General features: G+C 39.7%; 1 protein-coding gene across 3 annotated transcripts in view; it reads right to left on the bottom strand.

The window, feature by feature from the left end:
* ripor3 (RIPOR family member 3) overlaps positions 1-24,083 on the bottom strand; it is a 120,465-nt gene that overhangs the window by 80,103 nt on the left and 16,279 nt on the right. For 2 of the 3 annotated variants that reach the window (XM_008115613.3, XM_062979737.1), the window contains exon 2: positions 6,444-6,585. The gene's annotated coding sequence lies outside the window, so the exon portion shown is untranslated. Of the gene's footprint in view, positions 1-6,443; positions 6,586-22,437; positions 22,493-24,083 lie in introns of all 3 variants that reach the window. The other variant, XM_016995458.2, reaches the window with a different exon arrangement.

Genomic DNA, 24,083 nt, shown 5'->3' on the forward strand with positions numbered 1-24,083 from the left:
TAGTTTGGGGACCCCTGATCTAGACGATCTCATAAGACCATATGTAAGCAAAGAGACCTCCAAAGACCATGTAGATGGTCTCATAAGACAATAGGTAAGGAATGGGTCCCCCAAAAGCCATCTAGACAATCTCATAAAACCATAGGTAAGGAAAGGGACCCTCAAAGGCCATCTAGACGGTCTCATAAGGCCGTAACTAAGCAAAGAGCCCTTCAAAGACCATCTAGACGATCTCATAAGACCATAGGTAAACAAAAAGACCTCCAAAGACCGGGTAGACTTAGGTCAACCCTAAGTCTAAAGTTTAGGACAGGGGCCAGGTCAATGACCTTGGAGGGCTGCATCCGGCCCCCGGGCCTTAGTTTGGGGACCCCTGCATTATACAATACACAAAGGCAACACATAGGGTCAATGTGGATTCATACACTAGTCTGTGTAGTTTAAGTGAAATGATCTCCCTCCCTTTTTTTGGCAATGTGCAATAGTTGTATCCAGTTAATAGTAGCATAAGTGTATGTCACTGTCAGCAGATATTGCACACTGTCAAAAAAAAGTAAAATATGACAGATGCAGGCAAAAATGTCTTAGGAAAAAGACACAACCAGCGTGCAAATAACATCTCAGTAAGGAATATCCACTGGCCACTTAATGCTAAGTATGAAAGGTATGGGGGCTGGCACAGTGGACATCTCTGCCATCATGATTCTGTGGACCTTCTGTAGCATCTTTGGGATTTGAATGTGCAACAATAACATGACTGTGCTTTGGTATACCAATGTGGATAATCAGAGTCTACAGGAAGGGCTTCTGGTTATAGTCACACAACCATTGCCCTGCCAAACCTCGAGTAAGTATACTGGAGGTTTAGAGGGACAATAGCTGCTTCTCTTTCTCAATTGCTTCATTGTAGGTGGCTGATGCTTGGGAGCAACACACTCACCTGCCAGTGACTGATCATTAACAATGAGAAAAACCATTGTGAAAGAAAATGCTACATATATCCTTATTAAATAATTTTAAAACCTACACAAATTGGCATGACAGAAGATTTCAGCAGTTTATGCCAACAAGATTTCACACAAACATTACCCTTCCCCCTTCTCCTGTTTCTCCTACTCTCCATAAAATGCAAAACTTAGTTACTAAACTACAAGTTTGAATGTGATTTTCCTGCTTCCTGGCAGGGGGTTGGACTAGATGACCCACGAGGTCTCTTCCAATTCTATGATTCTACGATTCTAAGTCCCAGAAACAACATGTTGGGACACACACACCACTCCTTCCTTGCCAAGCAAGTAGCTTCTCTTACACAAAGTTAGCATCCAGCCAATCTACCAGACAATATAACTTTTCCAGGTTTTTAGTCTAAGAAGGGTGGTGCCATGACTTCAGAGGGAAAAGAAAGAAAGAAAGCAATGCAAACAATGAAAACAATAGAAAATAAACATCAAAAACTGTTTAACAAAATAGAAAGCATACACTCAGGAAACAATAAAACCAAAACCAACCCAGACTGAAAGTCTATGTGTCACCCACAAAATTCAATTATAGCATCACTCAGCATGTAACAATAAGGCTACAATACAGTTAGTAAGTTATATTAAGTTAGAGTTGTATGCACTACATTCTGCAATTCTTTATGTGCCAGTTGGAAGTCTTTTAATATGCATCCTTGGCTATAGAGAAATATGTATTTGTGTATGAGATGGAAATATCTCACCAAAAATAACCCCAAAATACTATGTTGGTTTCTACAGTACATTGTTCAATGCTGTGCCTCTGTCTGCTGTAGCACTGCTTCTGGCCTTTTGTAGTGCATGCTTGAAAAAATTGCAGTAGTGCCAGTGGTGATTGTTTTAGATTCCTGGGTTGGAACAAGCTTCTTCTCTCTGGGGCTGTTCAGAGAGGGCTGGGAATGATTTACTCATGAGTAAGCAAGTGGAAAATCATTCTACTCCCTTTCGTCCATGTTGCCTCTTGCCTTACATATTACTGCTGTGATTGCCACTGGCACTCGCTCCTCAGCCAGCATGGCCTCACTTCGAGCTCCTCCAACCCTGGTGGCAGAGGACACTCTCTTCTGTCTTCTGTGATGCGAGTGATACTGCATGTCTTCTTCAAAGTCACTGTCACCATCAGTCCTCAGACCTGCAATGGCCATACTGTCACCCAGGAGGCAGCCATCATTGCCAGAGCTAGCAAAGGGGTTGTAGGCCTCACAGGACAAAAAGGGAACAGTCATGACACCCACAGAAGCAAAAAATGGGTGAGACAGGAGATGGCAAAGATGGTAAGAGTGGTCTTCTAAGTAGTCTTACTCATGAGTAAATCACCTTCTCCCTGCGCTGAGCATACTAGAAGGAGAGTAGTCCATCCCACAGAAAAAAATGACAGCAAAGACAAAGTAAAACAACCAAAGTAATAAATACCGAGATTACACCAGGCCTTTTTGAATGTCTAAATGGAAAAATGCTGGAGTTAGGGCAGCCAGGGGTAATGTTTTCTCCATCCGTGTAACAGGCCTTAACTTATACATAGGTCATTTCAAAATTCATAACTTTGGCCCCTAGTCGTTACCTTGGCTTATATATGAGGTGTACTTATATACAAGTATATATTGCATTGTTAATATAATATTCCAAATTTCCTTTAGACACCAGCTCATATACATACTTGGCTTGATCACTGTAATATGACTTCCATTCCAAAAAAAAAAAGTGAATGGAATCTTTGGTGTATGTTTGCGGCTGACATATGCAGGAAATGGAGAAAGCTTGTGCACAAATAAAATTATAAATAATCAATGAACAATATATTTTTTATGAGTGTTCATTTTAAATTTTGTTTCTCGCACAGAGCTGACACCCCAAAATGGCAGGTGATGAAACATACCCCAGTAGAGATAGGCTTTGACAACAAACCAACTTGCTCTCCCCATGCCACTATGGTCAAGTCTTTGAAAGGAATTAAAATGAGTCCCCAAAGCAGGCGTGGAAAATTCAGAAACCTTCCTGCCCACACGTGATAGCAAGCTAGCTCTAGAACCCAAGAACTTTACTTTTATTCTAGACTATATCTCCTGAAATCCCAGCTAGCATGACTGGGGATTCTAAGAGTTGTAATCCACAAAAGTTATTTTTGCAAGGACAGGTAGCATCATACTTTCCTAGGGCGGTGCTCCCATCGCAAACAGCCTTATATTGTGCCACTATTCAGAAAGCAATTGTGAGGTGGGCCAGAAGACCCCTGCTGTGGGAAATTTTCTTTCCACTCACTCAAAAGGTCCAGAACAAACCACTCCATTTGCAAGCTGATTTACGAGCTCCGAGAGTCCACTGTAGCCTCCTCTGGTTTCAATTTCAGACTGATGACAAATTCAAATGCCTGAATCGCAGATTTTGGAATGTAGCAGGATCTAGCTGGACATGCAGTCTGCTCAGTCTTGGCAGCCATCAGGACTGCGCTTGGCTGAATTCTAATAAGCCCTTTAAAAAGCAAGGGCATAATTTCAGGAAAAGATTGAGGGAGGGAAGGAAAAAGTTTTGGAAAGAAAAGAGCTGGGCGATATCCCGCTTGCAAGCTGTGAGCAGCTTCATTTATTCACAGGCAACCTCCCCTGTCAAGGGGCATGTGAATTTGTTTATTCATTTGCATCTTGTTTTACTATGTTTGTGTGCCACTGTTCAGCCAAATGTCTGCCAGGACAATTGACAATAAAATGTACGAGCCAATAAAATCCATGCAACAAAATGAAGGGAAGTGAAACTAAGCAAATACAGGTGCCTCTTCCCTTCGCCCAGCGCCCGGTGGCTGTTTGGGGATGCCCCGGTGCATGTTGCTAGGCAGAAAGCACGCACCGGGGCTTCTCTAAACCGGGCGTCCGTTATCCGGGCAGTTTGGTTATCCGAGATTGGGCCCACCCCTTTATCTCGGATAACCAGAACTCTACTGTATTCCAAAAAGGCTAACTCAGAATCCTGAGTTTGAAAAAGGAAGCGTGGATGCCTCATTGCAGGCATCAACAGAATGTCTTGGCAACAGCCCCTATATGCCACATGCTAATGATGCCTATATGCCACATGCTATATGCCACATTGGTGTTTAAACCTCCATCTAGGATGGCATCTTGTTCCCTACAATCAAAGAAATTTGACTCACAGGAAACAGACCTGTTTGATTGTTTTCATGTGATGGGTTTTCCCCTGGGTCAACATGACCTCGACCTGTAAAAATTGTCAAACTATGTCCCTCTCCTAAAGAAGTATAACCCAGAATGAATAATACAGTTTGGTAAATGCATTTTTGACATGTACTATTTTGGCCCTTTGTGCCTTCAAACTGAGCTTGGAAAAGTTACTTTTTTGGACAGCAAGCCCAGGCCATTATGGCTCCTTGGGGTTTTGGAAACTGTAATCCAAAAAAGCAACTTTTCCAAACTCTGCTTTCTGGAGAAGATACTGCTGTCACTGACATAGTGGTAGCAATGGCTCCATTCCTCCTTCTGAACCAATCCAGAGTCCAGCAAATACACTGGGAATTTTGCCATCATTTCAGAGGAGGAGAAGGAGGAACAAGGCATTTGTAATCATGATTTGGCATGAGCAATGGAAAAATGCATTAGTTATGGCCTTCTATAGGAAAGATATGTCTGGATTTTTCCTACTTCCAATGTTTTGGGTTTTTTACAAAAAAATCTTTACTGACCTGTTCTTGTCTATTAGTTTTACTATAGCTTTAGATCACAATGAAAAATACCATCTGCTTGCTTCCAGCATAAGAATGGGAGAGTCCAACATTTTGGCACATTTAAAGGAAGAACCACAAGGAAGGAAAAGAAATCATATAGAAAATGACAACCAGTCTTACTTCTTGACCTGAAGCTCGATACTGACTGGTCTGGGTAATTTTTCTTCTCCCCCTTCACCTGACAATAATGTGGAAAAAGAAGAAATGCCATAAGCATGTGAGACACCCACCCAATTGTGGAATGCCAGTGGAAATAGGGCATGGACATATGCTTTCACCAACAAGAGAAAGCAACAATCAGCCCTCCACATTTGCTGGGGTTGGGATACAGGACCATTGTGAAATTGAAAAACGGTAAATAAAGACATTGCTAATTGTTTTACTTGAATGAGCCCTTCTAGTACAATTCTGTGATCAAATTTCCTCTGGCAGGTGGCATAAAATCACTTTGCTGCTACTCCCTTCCTCCTTTGTCCTTAGCTTAGTTCAGCTGCAGCAAAATGAGTTCAAAGTGCCAAAGCAATTAATTCAGAAGAGGAAGAAAGGAGACTGGACAGAATCCTGCCCTTTCCAGTAGGCTCAGTTTGGCAGTTTCACCACACTTTGCGATTGCTTGAACATATGTGTTCAAAATGTTGACGGGTATGTCATTCTTACAAATAAAAAGGCACAAGGATACAATGCAATGCCATGTCAATCATTCTGAGCAAACACATAAAAGGGAAAAGGGAAATTATGGGGCATTTGGGGCAATCAATTTATACATGTGTGTATGTGTGTGTTTGTGTGTATAATAGTATTTCACAGACAAAGTCTTGTCAAGCCTCATACTTCATTGTGATCTAGTTCCATTTGACTCAATACTTTCATTCAGTTGCTATCATTAACATACATTATGATAGTATGGATGCATGATGCTACCATTCTCTAGATAACAGGTAAGTTACTATGTTACAACATGACCAACTGCTACAAAGAAAACCCTAAGATAAGCTCACAAAGAGCAGCACAATAGACAGTGCACTTAATCTTCTGAGCAATCAAGATACACATCTGCCATTCCCAGGGATGTAATCTCACCAGATCCTGTCTGATCCTGTAAACTAAGTGGGGTCAGCCATGGTTTGTACTTGGGTGGAGACCAACAAAATACTAGGTGCTGTAGCTTATATTTCAAAGGAAAAAACTAGCAACCCCATTTCTGGGTATTCCTTGTCCAAGAAAATCTTATGAAATGCATGGGTTGCCTTCAGTCAACAGATGATTTGAAGACACACAAACAAAATATCTCCAAAGAAAGGAATTGGGATTTGCAATATTTAATACTGTAAAAGCCCTCCTCAAATATGGGCAAATAAAGCTAGCAATATCTTGAGAAAGCAAACTACCAAGAACCTTTATAACCTCCTTGTTCAAGAACAGATGGATTTTCTCAGCTTATTAAAGCTAAACTGAAATCCAGACACATCTATCTATTCTACAGAAACAGTGTATATAAACTTCCCTGCTGTAATAGAACATAACATGTATCCACACTACACAGTGGTATCAGTTTCACACCACTTTAATTGTTACGATGCAATCTTAAGTGGTGGACACTCCTTCTTTGGAGGCTTTTTTATATAAAAAAAACCCCCTCTGTTTGTCCTACTACATACTTTTCCTCAGCACCATAGTTCTGTTAAGTCATTACTCACCCCACTTTCTTCAACACAGGACCAAGCAACCATTTAATCCCGTCTTCTACATGTTCACTTTTGTCATTTGGACAGCGAAGTTTCTGAAGAGCAGAGATTCCAGTTCATGAGGAGGCCCTTGAATGAGCCAGATCTCTGGTGTCTGTTGGGGAAAAAAAGGGTGGTGAGCAACGCCTGAACAGAGCTCTACCTTGCAAGGATTCTTTGTTTAGTGATTTGTCACTGAAAAATAAACATGGGCTTATTTGTCCGATTGCTGATGCACCAAGTTCTGGGAAACATCCTTTCTAAAAAATAAAAAAAGACATTCGAATAACAGGCAATACATAGGTTCCTTAATGTCTATACGTTAACCCTAAGTACTGTGTGAAACTACAACTTTGTTTTCTTATGATGGAGCCATGTCACCTGAAATGGGATGAAACTGATATAATTGTATAGATATAGTTGCACAACTATTATTTAGCTGGCATGCTTAAAATGCTGCCTTTATAATCTGCTTTATTAAGGAGAAGGTTACCAACTGACATGAGGGAAAACCCACTTAATCTGCCCATAAGCCATTAACAGTATTTCTGGACACAATTCACACTGCTGGTTATACATACCTTCCAACTATAATATCCAAGTTTGGCAGGGACAGTCACAATTAATTCTTTGTTATCTCATGTTTTCAGTTGTTTTTTTTTCAAAAAAAATCTGGATTTTTCTCTCCTCCTCCTCCTTTCTCCCTTTACTCTCAGCCTATATCAGCTGCAGCCACACTGCAAAACTGATGCAATTGACACCACTTTAACTGCCATGGCTCAATGCTATAATCCTGGAACTATATTTTCAGGGGGGGGGGGTGTTGGTTGGTGACATACCACAATTCTTTAGCAGAGAAGGCTACATACTTTGTAAAACTATAACTTCCAGGAGCCATGGCAGCTAAAGTGGTGTTAAATGTACCCCAAGTGAGAGTCTAAACCAGTGATTCTCAACCTGTGGGTCTCCAGATATTTTGGCCTTCAACTCCCAGAAATCCTAACAGCTAGTAAACTGGCTGGGATTCCTGGGAGTTGTAGGCCAAAACACCTGGGGACCCACAGGTTGAAGACCACTGGTCTAAACAATTAGATTGACATGAAGACTAGCAACTAGTGAGTATATGTATGCACAGGTTGCTAACTCTAAGAGCACCAAGCCCTCTATTTGCTAATAGTGTATAGCTGTATGTTGAGCAAGAAGCCAACTTTTAGATGAGAGATTTGAAAAGTTGCTGCTGTTTGCATTTCAATTCTCAAAATCACTGCTTATAATGACTGGGGATTCTGGGAATTATACACATAGATATATACAAAAACACACATACAGACCTATTTGTAAGTAGGATTGTCACAGAATCACTGATTGCATAGATCAGACATAAGAAGAAAGGCAAGTTTCAAAAGTGGCACTAGAAGTTTTCTTCTTATGGAAAATACCAAGTTGTTTCTTGCAGAAAGACCCCAAGGCAATTTTCTTAGGGTGGGGGTTGGGGTGGGGGTTGGAGGCTCTGTTGTTCTCCTTCCCCAAGATTTTAAATCAAAACATGTTGGGTTTCTCAAGGCTTTTATTTCACAAATAATTTACTCTTCAGAGCCTTGATTCATACGCTCATCTTTTCCCAGTTTATTTTCCTGGTACTTGTCTTTGGCTTTCCCCTCCCCCAGTGTTTAAAAAACCAAAGAACCTGTTTGCAGCTAAACATCTCAAATTATGGTGTCTTGAAAGAGAACACAATTTAGCTTCCGTCTGTCTGCCTACAGAATTTTAAAAAGAGAACCAACACTTAAAATGTACAAAGGAGGGACCTGTAGTTTAAACCTACTCAGTCTGGGAGTTCTCTCAAGTTAAAAGGCTCGTGCTATAATCACATATATTCACAAAACAGTAATCTGATTGGTATTTTTATTTGCTTTAGCTTTTTTTAAAAGATCTGTTATTGTTAGGGGTGTGAGCCAAACCAGTACACAGGCTAAGAAGAGGTGTGTTGCATGTGTCAAAATAATCCAGGTAACTCCACTCTGAATCATAAAAAGCAGAATTACCTGTCCATTTCTTATGCAGCTCACTTTGGTTTGAGCAATCACCTAAGCCTTGAAGATGCCAAGTCTTAGAATAGCTGCTTTGTAACTATGGCCTTAGTCCAATGACTAGTCCCAACTAGAGTGAGAGCACTGAAATAATCACATTTATCTAAGTGTTGACTTTGTTGTAAATTGTCTTCAAATCATCTTCGACTCATGGTGACCCTATAAATTAGAGGCGTTCAAGAGTCCTGATCATCAACAGCAAGACTCTGGCTTTCTTAATGAAGTCAATGAAGCGAAAGAGACCAAAAAGGCCATTATCCAGTCTAAAAGGGTAGAAAGTGTTCTGACAGCCAGGAAAGCATTTGGGACATGCACTTTTTATAAGAGTTTGTGTACGAGAAATCCTTGCTCTTTCCTCGCATTTTGCCTCTTCTCTTCTCAGGGCTCCTTGAGGAAAGCGTCAGCAGGTAGTGGATGTGTGGCTAGCCCACTTTCCCCTTATCCCTTGTTCACAGAGTGAAGCAACTGCCTCAGATAGCATATAATGTTTAGTAAGGCACTGACAGCAGGATATTTGAGAATAGAGCTGTGTATGACTAATGTGCTGCCATAAATTGTGCTGTATGTCAAAAATGTTTATTTAGATTCAACTCCCAGTCCAATTGACTTTTGTATGGTGAAAAGGAAACAGAATGGCAGATTGTCCCTCACTTCAGGTAAAAAATTATTTTGGTCCAGTTCTGCCTTTAAAAGTTATATAAGTAAAGGTCTGATATAGATAGCTGCAGTTAATAGTTTGATGAAGAGCCAGCATGGTGTCATGGTTTGATTACTAAAGACTCTGGGAAGCCAGGGTTGGAATCCCTGTTCAGCTATGGAAACCCTCTGAGTAATTCTGGGCAAGTCTCATTCTCACACCTTCAAAGAAAGGCAATAACCACCCCCCTCTGAACAAATGTTAACAAGAAAATATTGTGATGGGGTAACCTTAGGGCCACAATAAATTAGGAATGACGTAAAGGCACACAACAATATGTTGTTTGACAAAAGAGTATCCGGTGATCAAGGACAAATTAAAGAGATGTTACATGAACTTGTGTATTCAACCTGAAGAAAAATAAATACAAATAGCATCCTCGGGGAAGGGCCCATAATTATCTGGATCCTAGTGAATTTATAGGGAAATTTGATCCTTAAATTCCTTGTAGTCTTATGGAAAGTTCCTGGTGGGTGGCTGCAATTTGTACTGAAAGAGAAGGCCTTGTCAGTGCCATATAAATATAAACACTTCACTTATACCAAATCAAAACATTGGTCTGCCTAGATCGGTGATATTTCTTCTATATTACTCCAGAATCTCAGGTGAAAATGACCAGGTTTCCCAGTCCTTGTTCCTGAAATTTTTCTTGCTAGGGTTGCCAGGTCCTGAATGAAAGACTGTCTGTATACAGGACTGTTATGTTGTATCCAGAGCTTGGAAAAGTTACTTGAGTGGCACATGCTGACTGGAAGAATTCAGGAAAGTGTAGTTCCCAACAGTAACTTTTCAAAGCTCATATTGTTGCCTCTTTCTGACTTTATACAAGCAAGCATGGGAAATCAGGTCACTTTCTGAACAAATATATTTAAAAATTGAAATTGCATGCCTGTGCTCTTAGAAGACCATGACCTATATTTGCCAAAATGTTGTTTTCCTGTATCCATCGGTAAGCAATTATGCACATCTGTAAATCTGCATCTGTTTCCAACATCAAGAAAAAATAGCAGAACTCTCCAAATTAAATAATTGAATTTCAAAGGTTTATTCTAATGTAAAATAGCTGTTGTCTTTATTGCTTGTTGCATATCCATATGTTTGTAAAATAACTGTACAGCTTGTACAAAAAAAGAATATTCTTCTCATTACCAGCAATAACACACTCAGCATAATGCAAAAAAGTTAACAATCCCAGACCAAACCTGGACCAGATACAAAATAAGTATTAAAGGTTGTACAATCTTGGGGCTTTTGTACAGAAACAGCACTATATGATGTAATGCTTTCTTTTCAGCTTCTAATATCACTGTCCATAACATAACATAATTAAGCACGTGCAACCACAAAATACTGCCAGAAAACTGCAGGCATTTTAACATTGCTTAGATTTTACCATTCATACTCCAAAAGGCTCCCTTGAGGGATACCTCCTCAAAGGAAGATGACTGAATTAGGAGTCTAGACTAACTAAAGCTATAGGATTATTCCACTAAGCAAAAAGAAGGCGCTATTTGCATGTAACGATAGATATTTTAGGGCTGCGGACCTCTCTTCTCAGATTTGCAAGCATTACGTGTTCTAAAGAATTAGCACATGGTAACAGCCACCACCATATAGCTAAAGCTTGCCATACTTTTAGGTATGAAATCCACAGAGGACTTCATCACATGGAGGTCAAGAAGCCACGGAACACCCCATGGCATTTCTGTGTTGTCCCTGCCTTCTTCTGAGTTGTCCCCAGCTTCTTATGTGAGGAGTTGGGTAGTCACCTGACTCATCTGGGCTCCATCGCTATGTGCTGCCAGCACACTGCTAGCACAGAGCCCCATTGGAAGTAGCCCTATGTCATCTGATGGGTTCTTGTGAACTCCGCGCCGGCAGCGTGCCGGCAGCGTGCAGAAATAGAGAAATAAACATCCATGTGATGAGGTTGAGATCCCTTTGAGCCAGTCACTCACTTATGGACCAGCAAACCTCACTGTTTTGAGGAAAAAATGAGGAGGAGAAGAGACACATCCATCTCCGTGACACACACATATGGAAGAAAGGAGGTATGTAACTAGCCATAACTTAATAGACGGGAAAAGGCAGTTACTGCAGGCAGTGAATCTGAAATGTCAGAAAACAATGACAAATTGCTATCGTATTTACTCAAATCTAACGCTTACCTTTTTTTTTTACTATATAACCTTGCCAAAATTGGGGTGCACATCAAATTCACATCATACAGTAATCTTAGTGCTGAGCCAAAGCAAAAGAAGAAGCTGCTCCAGGAGGTGCCCTTGGAGCTCCTTTTTGAGGGGCATCATCTCAAATGGCCACGGTTCAATGTGATACCATCCTGAGATTTGTAGTTTGGTGAGGCACCAGCATTCTTGGACAGAGAGGGATCAAAACCTTGTCAAACTACAAGCCCCAGGATTCCATAGCATTGAACCAAGGCAATTAAAGTGGATCCATTCTGCAGCATAGATGCACCTCATGTTTTTCTTTTCCATCACTGGAAGCTTTGGTGTTCCAACACAAGTGTTTATAGCAAAGAAATTGGCTCTGTGGCAAAAAGGGAGAGGAACTGGTGTATGGCTGGCAAATTAGCTTGTATGATGAGGTCAACAGAGCAGTCATTGGTCTACTGACATAGAAGCCACCAGTTGCCAGTGCTCATGTGGCAAAATAGGTTGTCTAGCTTTGGCTATCATGTAGACTGACTCCCATGAACTGGGATGAGGCACCATTTGCTGCTTTGCTTCTAGCAGCAAGTCATAAAAATCATTGAATTGGAAGAGACCCCAAGGGCCATTCAGTCCAACTCCATCCACAAAGCACTTCTGAGAGATGACTATCCACCTCTGTTTAAAAACCTCCAAAGAAAGAGACTCCAAAGAAAGAGACTGGCAGCATATTCCACTGTTGAATAGCGCTTACCATGAGGAAAGTCTTCCTAATGTTTAAGTGGAGTCTCTTTTCTTATAATTTGAATCCATGGCTCCATGTCTTGCTTTCTGGAGCAGCAAAAAAACCAACCTGCTTCATCTTTACTACGAAATCCTTTCAAATATTTAAACATGGCTATCATGTCACTTCTTAACTTTCTATAAACATACCCAGCTCCCTAAGCTGCTTTGCATAGGTCACAGCTTCTAGACTTTTTATCATTTTGATAAAAGTGATCTTGGGCGAGTCCCATAAACAATGCCTGCCAGCAGAAATATTTGCTCCCTGGCACAGAAATATTCTCATAGTGATTTGGCTCTGTTTTGTATCCAAGGTGACATCTCAAGAGGAGCATTTGCAATGGCAAATGATTCTATTATCAGTACAGGTGTCATTATTTAACTAGATGAAGGCTACTTGTGTTTTACCTATAGGGATAAAATGAAAACTCTATCCTACAAACAGAAAAGTTATAAGCACAAATCTATTAGCATTTGAAGACCTCTCAGCTATCCCTGTATCACCCGGTCACATCTGTCCAAGCTGGAAGGATCATGCGTGAGATTGTGAAGTGTGTCATGATATAAACAATAAATCAGAGAGGTTATGTGAGTACGAAGAGAAATATGTTAGGGGGAGAGTGTGCTGTGAATTGAAAGCATCCATCTTAATGCACTTGAATAATCCAAAAATAGCATTGTGAGCTGTTTAAACTTTCCAAAAATGTTTAACTTTGCAGCTGACACCAAGCCCAAGACATTTTTAGCCATAAAATGATGGGGACATGCAGTTTGCACACGGCAATTTCAGAATGAAAACATTCCTTCATTGTTCAAGAACAGCTGGGTGATTCAGTGAGAAGAAGGCCACAGTCAGCTGTTATGAAATGGCGTAATTTCAGGGCTGGTGCCACAAAGTACCATCCTGTGGCATAGAATAAAAACAGATAATATGCTTGAGGGGAAAAATATAAATGGGATTCAATACAGGTTTACAAACTCATATTCTTACATTTTCTCTCTTTTTCGTAACTACAACAGTTAGATCTTTCCAGCTTCGAAAATTGAGGTTTCTTGTAAACTACCCTTCAGGAGCATCAGACAGATCAACTATCAGGAGTTCAGCATAATGGGCCACCTGACCAAGCCCACAATGATGTATGGGGATGTGTTTAGTCATTCTTGCACCCTACATGTTCATAACAAAGCCAGGGTTCCCATGGATTCTTGGCCAACCGAGTGCTACAAATGCCCCCATCAACAAGAAAACTAATGAGACAAGTTGAATACACAAGGAGATATAGACTTATTTTGGAAGACAATACTCTCCTTTTTAAAAGTATTATTGTTTATATCACCTGTTTTACAGTACTTTGCATGAGTACTTTTGGAAAATATGCCCCATAATTTTTGACATAACCTTTGCATTGTTCCAGATCTTCCAAAGAGGGAATGTTGAAAAGTAAAGATAAACCTGCATTATGACCCCGAGGTGTGCCTCTCTCAGCATTGCCCCTCTTCCCCTCATTTGCCAAATGGTCATGACATCCAAGGTGCATGATACCTCACTCGCTTAATATAATTTCCCTTTTCTATATTAAACATGGCTTTCTTCTGATTGACATTTAAATCAGTTCACATGACATTATAGGCAAGTACACCAATCATCATCTTTAGTACCTTTTCTCATAATTGGCTCTGTATATTAAAGTGATCAGCTCCCCCATATTTTCCAGGATCTCACATATTTCAGCTTGTGTTATTGCTGTTTATTCAGTTCAGTCGCTTCCGACTCTTCGTGACCTCATGGGCCAGCCCACTCCAGAGCTCTCTGTTGGCCGCCGCCACCTCCAGCTCCTTCAAGGTCAAGCCAGTCACTTCAAGGATACTGTCCATCCATCTTGTCTTTGGTTGGCCCCTCTTCCTTTTTTCTTCCATTTTCCCCAGCATCATCCTCTTCTCCAAGTTTTCCTGTCTTCTCATCATGTGGCCAAAGAACTTCATCTTTGCCTCTAATATCCTTCCCTCCAGTGATCAGCCGAGCATTATTTCCTGGAGTATGGACTGGTTTGATCTTCTTGTGGTCCAAAGCATTCTTAGAATTTTCCTCCAACACCACAGTTCAAAAGTGTCCATCTTCCTTCACTCAGCCTTCCTTATGGTCCAGCTCTTGCATCCATAGGTTGCTACGTAGAATGCCATTCCTTTAACTACACAGACCTTCGTTGCCAGTGTGATGTCTCTGCTTTTCACTATTTTATCGAGGTTGGTCATTGCTCTCCTACCAAGAAGTAGACGTCTTCTAATTTCCTGGCTGCAGTCTGCGTTTGCAGTAATATTTCAGCTACTTTTGGGGATCCTCCTAGTTCTCATATTGCTCTGCCATTTCTTTCATTATACTGTGTGTGTCGTGAGAAAGGGTAGGGAGGCACTGGAAGGGATTAGAATGAGGCAAGGGTGAGCGAGAAGAGCCACCATGAAAGGATGGGGATCATTTCTTCTTGTCTTCAAAAATGCAAAGTCTGCCTTTAGTAACTTTGTCAATATCCAAATGCTTTCCTATTTCCGAATCTTTAGCTCTCCAGGTACACATTGCACAAGGCATTACTTATGGATGAATAGAGGACTCTGAATCCACACTGGGGAACCCAGATTCAATGCTTAATTGTATCAAGTGCAGAACAATGATACATTTTGTTGTTCAGATTTAAGAGATCAAGAGGTTACATTCATACCAATGTGAACTGAATTGTTTTTAGAATTGTGCTGAAGGATCTCAAATGGAATCATGGGTGATGTTGTTTTACAAGGTCTTTTATTTTCTTTGCCAAAGAGTGTTTGGTGCTTCACAAACAACAAATTCCACGAGCCATTACAGTTAAAGTGGTTTCAAACTGCATTAATTCTACAGTGTTGATACACACCCTCTGTCTGTGAATTTTTCCAGATTCCTGAATAAACCTTGCATCACTCAGTTCTTCTTCTAATTTATAACAGGAATTTAAAAACTGGGAATTATAAATTGTTCTGTTCAACCCCACCAAGAAAACAAATACTTTCTATCTAAATGCAACATAAACACATGGGCTTTGTGGAGGGAAATTTCCTGGACATCTTAAGCACCAGCTCAGAGGGAGGAACTGTTTAACAACTCCTACAATCTGAAAATAACTACTAACCTCTCCACTGAGATTTATTGTAAAGATTAAGCCATATACTTCTACTGCTGATGTCTTCCAGTCAAGACTAACCTCCTCCATAAGGAGTCATTTCAAGACAGAGCTAAGATCCTAACAAAAGAATTGAACACAATAAAGAGCTAAGAAAAGAAATCTTCATATATGTAAAGAAATGTTGATTGCAATGTCTTTCATAGTTTCTTAATTTGAAATTAATATGCAATACGTTTTAAATATTTATGATTCTAAATGAATTCCTTCTGCCAAAAAACTGATTTGTTTACTCTTTTTATAAGCTACTTTGAGCATAATTTGGAAAAGTGATATAGAGATGAGTGGGAGGAAGAAAATAACAGAACAGAATACAGCCATATAATATAAATCCACACTTCATCCACATCTGGAACAATGGGTGTAGTTCTGTTTATCTCCATCTCTAAGGGGAGATCACAGTTCTGAAAAAGATGTAGAAAAGGGTAGGAAAAATTATCATGGAAGTGGAACATCTTTTCCTACAAGATTGTAGCTATGTATAATACTTTGCACCGCCTCCTTCCAGGCAAATTGGTACCTCCAACCAATTCTTCAAAATAAAATGGTGCAAGCAATAATATTTAAGATTAACAATGAGGTTTTTGCAAAACAGTGTAATGACTGGGGTGCTGTGAGTTTTCCGGACTGTATGGCCACATTCCAGAAGCATTCTCTCCTGACATTTCACCCACATCTCTGGCAGGCATCCTCAAAGGTTGTGAGGTCTGTTGGAAACTAGGCAAGTGGGCTTTATATATCTGTGGAATGTCCAGGGTGGCAGAAAGCACACTTGTCTGTTGGAGGCATGTGTGAATGTTTCAACTGACCGCCTTGATGATTAGCATTGAATAGCCTTTCAGCTGCAAGGTTTGGCTGCTTCCTGCCTGTGGGTATCCTTTGTTGGGAGGGGATTAGCTGGCCCTGATGGTTTCTTGTCTGGAATTTGCCTGTTGTTCTTTATTTTCTGTCCTGATTTTAGATTTTTTTTAAAAAAAATACTGGTAGCCAGATTTTGTTCATTTTCATGGTTTCTTCTTTTCTGTTGAAATTGTCCAATTGCTTGTGGATTTCAATGGCTTCTCTGTGTAGTATGACATGGTGGTTGTTAGAGTGGTCCAGCATTTCTGTGTTCTCAAATAATATGCTGTGTCCATGTTGGTTCATCAAGGGCTCTGCTACGGCTGACTTCAACCAGAGAAGCAGCCAGGCTTTGAAGCTGCAAGGCCATTCAATGTTAATCAGGATGGTCAGTTGCAACATTCACACTAGCCTCAAGCAGACAAGAGTTCTTTCGCCCACCCTGGACATCATTCCACAGATAAATAAACCCCACTTGCCTAGTTTCCAACAGACCTCACAACTTCTGAGGATGCATGCCATAGATGTAGATGAAATATCAGGAGAGAATGCTTCTGGAACATGGCCATACAGCCCGGAAAAGTCACAGCAACCCATTGATTCCGGCCATGAAAGCCTTCAACAACACAGTGTAATGACTGGTGATAATGGGAATAAATGGTAACAATACTTCCTTTGTGTGATGAGTAACATTTATTAATTACTTTTTCTCATTGCTTTTGAAAGAGATGAAACGTTTTGAGATTGTTTTATTTTACAAATTTCAGCAATTTTCTTACATTTTTCAGACTGATTTCTATTGTAAACTAGAAATTAGTGGAGAAATGCAACAGAAGTCCTTAAAAGCTTGTAGTAGTAATGGTGATGAATCAACATATTTGCAGTTTTTAAAAAGAATTAAAAGAATAGTTTTAAAATTTTCATTCTCCAGGCTCTGACTTGCTGCTATATTTCTCTGCATTGGGAGAGATTGAACGACTCAGCTGCAGAGTTCAGAGATGTAGAACTGTTAGTTACCCTGACTGGAAAATGATTAGATATGTCAGTTCGAGAGCAATCAATCAATCAGTCAATCAATCAATCAATCAATCAAAAGTTTCACAGGAAGGCTCTGGGCTCATAGTCACCTAAGAGTTTAGCCCTTATTGAGGCTATGCAGCTCTGAGCCTGGTTAGTGTTTGGATGGGAAACCACTCCAGAACTCCACATATATCATCTTGTGTCTCATGATGGAAGACAGATGGGACATAAATGTACCAAATAAATAAATAAAATACATCTTGATTTGGAATTCAGTCCTAAGTATGTTTATTCTGAACTAAGTCCTATTGTGTTCATTGGAATTTACTCCCTGGTAAAATGTTTTAGTTTGAAGCCCTTATTAGTTATTCTTTGTGACAACACCCACGCTCTCTAAAAGCACTACTTAGCTACTCCCCAAAATGTGATTTCCCAAGATTGGGAAACACTGGCTTATTAAAAATGCATCCTCTCCCCAATATGTGTTTACATTCTTCTTCTATGAATAAGTCAATATTCTTCAGCATCAAAAACTGTCACAATCCAGAGTACTCAAATAAATTTCCTTGCTTCTAGAGAAGCTGCTATCTGCCATTGCTAGTAAGCTTATGCTGAGTTGGAATAAATCAGCTCTTAAGAAATGCACAATACTTTAAGGGAAAAAAATGTTTCAAAAACCTCCTCAGGATTTAATAAAACTGCCTCTGAGGCACATAAATCATGTTCCTAATACAATATATTTTAATTTCCAGTCCTGTTTGTGAACCTTAAAATGTTAACAGATGTAGGAAAGTACAGCCCTCCTCCTACTCTCTCTGTCTCTCTCCCATACACACATGCACACAGGGAGAAAACACGGAAATATGAATTCAACATTTCTATTTACCATTACTGTGGGGGTGTGAACTGGAAAAGGTGTTTTTCTATTTAGATTGTTTCTGCAATAACACATCTGGTCATGCAATTCTGGGCCAAGACGCTAACCATCTTAGGAGATAGCAGAACATGTTGTTGTTAGCAAGATAAATGTGAAGTACACAATGGAAATACAGTTACAGTCATGTATAGGAATGGAACTAATACACAGAAATGTTCAGAAAGTATGTTTACAAGTATCAAGAAATCCTGAACTGATTAAGATCTTTGCAGTTCAGGACCTGCTCGACTTATTCCACATGGTAACTTGGCATACAAAACAGCCCCTTTTTGCACATGATTTTTGCACATGATTCATTTGCTTAGAAAACTTTTTTTCTGTACGGGAAACAACATTATCCATAGATAAAATAATACTTCTGTGCAGAAATATTATCTTCTGTGCAGTAAATGTTATTTCCTGTTGAAAAGAACAATGCACAAATTTTGTGCAGAATACGTTTTAACCCACAAATACTCTTCTAAAAGTATATTCTTTCTTGCAGCAAAAAGAAAATTTGTAAAAGGGCAAGTAGTTTTTTTCAAGAAGATAATTTGTAAAGAATTGAATCTCCTCTTCACCCGATACCAACACCACACCAGCAAAAACATTGTGCTCACATCCACATAGAATATTTCTTTAGAGTTTTTCACTTCGATATAAAAATGTAAGGAAGAAAAATGTAAATGTAAACAAGCAGTTTTGAATTTTATTTTAGAAACTAGCTCTGGTACCCATCAGTGCCCGGGTTATTTGAAAAGGGTGTTTTTTGTTTTGTTTTTGGGTGTTAGATCATATCAGTTTGGTAATATGTTACGCTATTTCTTAGAAGAAAAAAACTCAGTTTTTCCTGTTGTTTTTTATGAATGCTCCCATTAGAAAATGCATAAGGATGTGGGTGAACTACAATACCAAAAATCTTAGGTCAACCCTCTCAAAACTCCTCCATTATTCACAGTTGGCCATGTTGTGTCTGTTTGCCAAGTTTGGTCCGTCATCTGCTGGGTTCAGTGTTCTCTGGATAAGGGTGAACTACAACTCCCAGATGCCACCATCAATCACCCTCAAACCCCACCAGTGTGCACAGTTGGCTGTGTTGGGTCTGTGTGCCAAGTTTGGTCCAGATTCGTCAGTGGTGCGGTTCCAAGGGCTCATGGGATACAGGTAATCTATAACTCCTAGAGTTAAAGGTCAATCACCTCCAAAGTCCACCTGTATTGCCAGTTGGCCATGTTGAATTTGTGTGCCAAGTTTTCTCCAGATCCATCATCAGATGGGTTCGGTGTTCTCTGAATACGGGTGAACTATAACTCGTGGATGTCAAAATCAATCACCCCCAAACCTCACCAGTATGCAAATTTGGCCATGTTGGGTCTAAGTGCCAAGTTGGTTCCAGGTCCATAGTTGGTGGGGTTCAGTGCTCTTAGATTGCTGGTGAACTATACACCCCAGTCCCTACAACTCCTATAAATCATGGTGAATTCTCCCCAAACCTCTCTCTCCAGTATGTTTGGTTGCTGATCAATTCCTCTGTTTGCTGTGTGTCATAGGAAAGGGTAGGAAAGAGTTAAGAGAGACACAGTGGGTGGGGTCATGCAAATGGAGAATGAAAGGAACACTGGGATGTGCTCACTGTAACCTGCAATGTCCTGGGAGAAAGTGACTTAGTGGCTCCTCAGCACTGGGAACTATAGCCTGTTTGTGGAGGCCGGAAGCTGTCTGTGCGAGCGGACACCCATGCCACATACACACATACAGATTTTAACTTTTATTATATGTATAGATTATCTATCTCTACCTTTGTGAGACAGCATAGTGTTATGTTTTGAACATTGATTATGACATTAAACATCAGAGTTTTATTCCCCTCTTGACAATGGAAACCCACACTCTCAGCCCTAGAAAACCCCATGATAAGATCACCAAAGATTGGAAATGACTTGAAACCACACAACAGTAAATCTCTGCCTTTGGTGCATCTACACTGTAGAATTAATACAGACTGGCACTACTTGAACGTCCACGAGTCAGTGCTATGGAATTGTTGGAGTTGCCGTTTTACAAGGATTTAGCCTTCTGAGTGCTAGTTGCCTCAACAAACTACAATTCCCAAAATGATGACAATACTGTAATTTGATTGTCACCATGATGCTAAAATAATTATAGGTATTGCAAAATCTTTAAGAGAATCCTGGGTATTATCCTGATCACATGATAACACAATGAAACAGACTACAAGGGGGATGTGGGAGAGCAACAAATAATCACACCTGTCTTTCTTTAAAAGCTGCATAAATATTTATACTGCAAACACAGAACAAGGTAGGTTTGCTTATTACTAAATAAAGAAAGCACTAACAGGAAGAGCAGCTGATTGACAATACACTCCCTCATTTTTCATTCATTCAGGATAGACCAGGCATGGGCAAACTTCGCCCCTCCAGGTATTTTTGGACTTCAACTCCCACAATTCCTAAAAGCCTACCAGCTGTTAGAAATTTTGGGAGCTGAAGGCCAAAACACTCGGAGAGCTGAAATTTTCCCATGCCTGGGATAGACCAAAGACACCTTCTTGTCTTTGACTAGTAAAGGGCACTTTTCCCCATTCTCAATAGTATCTAAGAAACAATTATATTTTAAACACTTGAGACAGAAATTCCCTGCCATGCCCCAACAGTAAAATATGCCAATAAATAATGAAATACCTAAGGACTTCCAACCCCCAATTTCTATAAACTTTAAAAACAGTTTAAAGACAGAGTCCCACAGAGCCCATCATACAATGCAAAGCTGCTTCCAGCCTTTACCCCTGTGGGACTCCATCTTTAAAATGTGTTTGATGTGTGTAGAAACTGAGGTTTTAGGAGTCAAGTAGCAATCATCTTCACAGAAACTGGTAAATGTGCTTATTTACATGTGGGATGGGAACTGTTAGATTTGCCTGTGTTAGATCATTTTAATTACATTAAAGAGTGGATGTTCCTGTGGGTAGTCTCAAAATGAGCCTCAATGGTCCTTTTCTCAACAGTAATCTTGCATTAAACTTTTACAGTAATTTTTTGAAAAAAATATTATTTATGAATTTTGCAATTTTGATCGATCACCACCACTGTGGTAATATTCCCCCCCCCCTTTTTTTTTTAACCTAGATTTCAAATTTCTTTTTTAAAAAAGAATAATATGAAATGTGTGGGGACTTCACTCACCCGTGTGATAGCTCAGAATACAGAAGATTACAGTAGAAACAGACAAAAGAACATGCTATGGTAAGAAGATGACTCCTTCCACTCCCCCGCTTTCCAGCATGGGATGAGGTCCTAAATTGTTGTTGTCTATTGATGATAACCGAAGTCAACTGCCTAAGGAGGCTACCTTCCTTAATGATAGTACCAGTATCAACTGCAAAGCTCCTCATATCACCGTCCTAATTGAACAAGCATTATGGGGATACTATCTTTTTCACAGATGTTAAACCACACAATCTGTACAACTTGAAATGCCACCCTTTATCATCATTTTCCCCAGTGCCCTTCAACAGAGACCTAACCAGACTTTACCATCATTCTGCACAGCTTTAAAGAAGCTAAGATAAAACATTCCTGACCATACACTAGAAAAATGAGATTTTCCTGGTCTGGACAAATCACAAACTTTTTTCCTAGGAGTGAATATCAGTGCTATTACCCTTTTGGGTCCAAAACTGTTGGCATTTCTGCTAGGAAGATCAATTTAATTTTTTTTCCTCAAAATGACTAGACTTCTCAAGGCAAGAACTATAAATTATTGGTTCCTTTGACTCCTGAGCTTCCTTCCTGACACTCAAATGCCCCTTCCTTCACACATTAGACTAGATCTGTATCCTAAACAAATGTGTCATGTGCCACTGTTTTGTGAAGGCAGCATTTTGTTTTCCATGGTTTCTTTCACTAGTTCGAAATTATCACAAAAGAGGCTCTCCCTAACCATAGGGAAGAAGTCATTGATTGAAAGAGCTGTTGCACCTCGATCATAGAGATAAAAGAGGGGAACAAACAAATATATAATAATCATTCTGATAATGTAAGAATGGAAAGGATTGTCTTGGAAAATTGAGGACTCTGTGTCTTTGGAGATTAAGAAAAATACATTGGATAGCAATCTTTCAGTAATGCTTTGGTTGTGTATTTCTGCATGTTTGGGGGTTTGAATCACTTCCAATTATATGATTCTATGATTTTTACAAATGAGTACAATACCCCTACCTTTTGCTGTCATGGTACTGCTACTTGCAACTGGCACCAAACCAGACATCCAATGCTATGAAAAAACAGAGCATGTGTCTTACATAGAAAAGGTTAGAGCAAAGCTTTCAAAACATTTCATGTTAATGACACACTTTTTAGACATGCATCATTTCACAACACAGTAATTCAGTTTTACTAGCAAACTCTACGTTAAACCAAATCCTTATATAAGATACATATGGCATGCACATACATAGATTGTAATAGTAAAATAGACTCAAAGGTTTCTCATTACATTTGCATGACACACCAATGCACGGCAGCGGACACACTAACATGTCACAACACACAGGTTGGAAAGCTCTGGATGAGAGGTTCAGTCCCTACCATTTCCATGCACTGGGATAGAAAAGAATTCTTGAAGTGCCGCTACTAACTATAATTAACTACCGTATATTGGGTTCAATGGACCTGTAGTCTAAGCTTAGGTTCCTACTTCCCTAACTCTATCAGAGTATTTGTGGGATTCAAGAAAATCTCCACCAAAAAGACTGTGGTTAGCTTATATGGAAGGGCAATTGTCCAAGTAATGCTGCTAGAAAGATAAATGGGAGCACAGTTTTCCTATCCCTGGGAGCATGCTATGACTTGTGTCTCATTATTCCAAAATAAAAAGGTGCACTGACATACTATCTCCCTTGAGATGTAAAGGCTTCAAAATGATGGAGATAAATCCTTATATCACATTATTTTTAAAAACCAGCTCTTTCTTTCCCCTTTTAACTATAAGAAGAAAGGGAAAAAAATGGTCTCCTTCATGCTGTCCTGAGATTCTCATAGAAATGATAGCCATCATTATACTCAAGATTAATGGTTTATGGATCTATAACAACTTTTCTTTCTTTTCTTATTCATTATAATCATAGAAATCATGACTGTAGGTAATGATTTCTGAAGTTTTATGGAACAGAACCCTAGCTTGTGGAAAAATTATTGGCAACAGACAATAAGCTGGAAAAATAACAGCTCAGATATGATTTCACTGAACTTGTAAAGAACTTGAACAAGTTGCTTTTTAGACTACAAGGCTAGAATCCACCCATCAGTATAGCAACTAGTCATACTGGCCTGAGGATTTGGAAACATGTATTCCACAAAAACATTACATTTCCAGACTCTTTTCTTGTGCTGCTAAAAACTCCAAATAGGTCTTTTGCATGTCACCTCATTGATCACAAAGGAGTATGGCAAAATAAATACCTAATGGAGTGCATCCAGCATTTCCAGACACACAGAGATTAAAAACAAGATCAATGTGTCCTATGCATGTCAGGTTACAGAGTACTACTTATTGCAAGGGATTCTCTGTGGAATATTTGGCTGTCCCCATCAGTTATTTTTCATTCCAAAATTTGGTAGAAACCAAACTGCGGCTGAATTAATTACATTCTGCCAGATCACTTCCTCTTGGCTTTGGGCTGAAGTCATATTTGCAATACATTAAGCAGATACAGTCCACATCTCCACTGGAACTATATGCTTTTACATGCATAGTCTACCCAGGAAAATGCACATGTCTTAAGCACTCTCATTCTCCATCTGCAGTACTGGATTATACTACTTGACTGCAAGAGTAAATTTTTCATTCTTTAGGTACTAGCACC

Source organism: Anolis carolinensis, chromosome 4, assembly GCF_035594765.1.
Source record: "Anolis carolinensis isolate JA03-04 chromosome 4, rAnoCar3.1.pri, whole genome shotgun sequence".
Taxonomy (NCBI): Eukaryota; Metazoa; Chordata; class Lepidosauria; order Squamata; family Dactyloidae; genus Anolis; species Anolis carolinensis.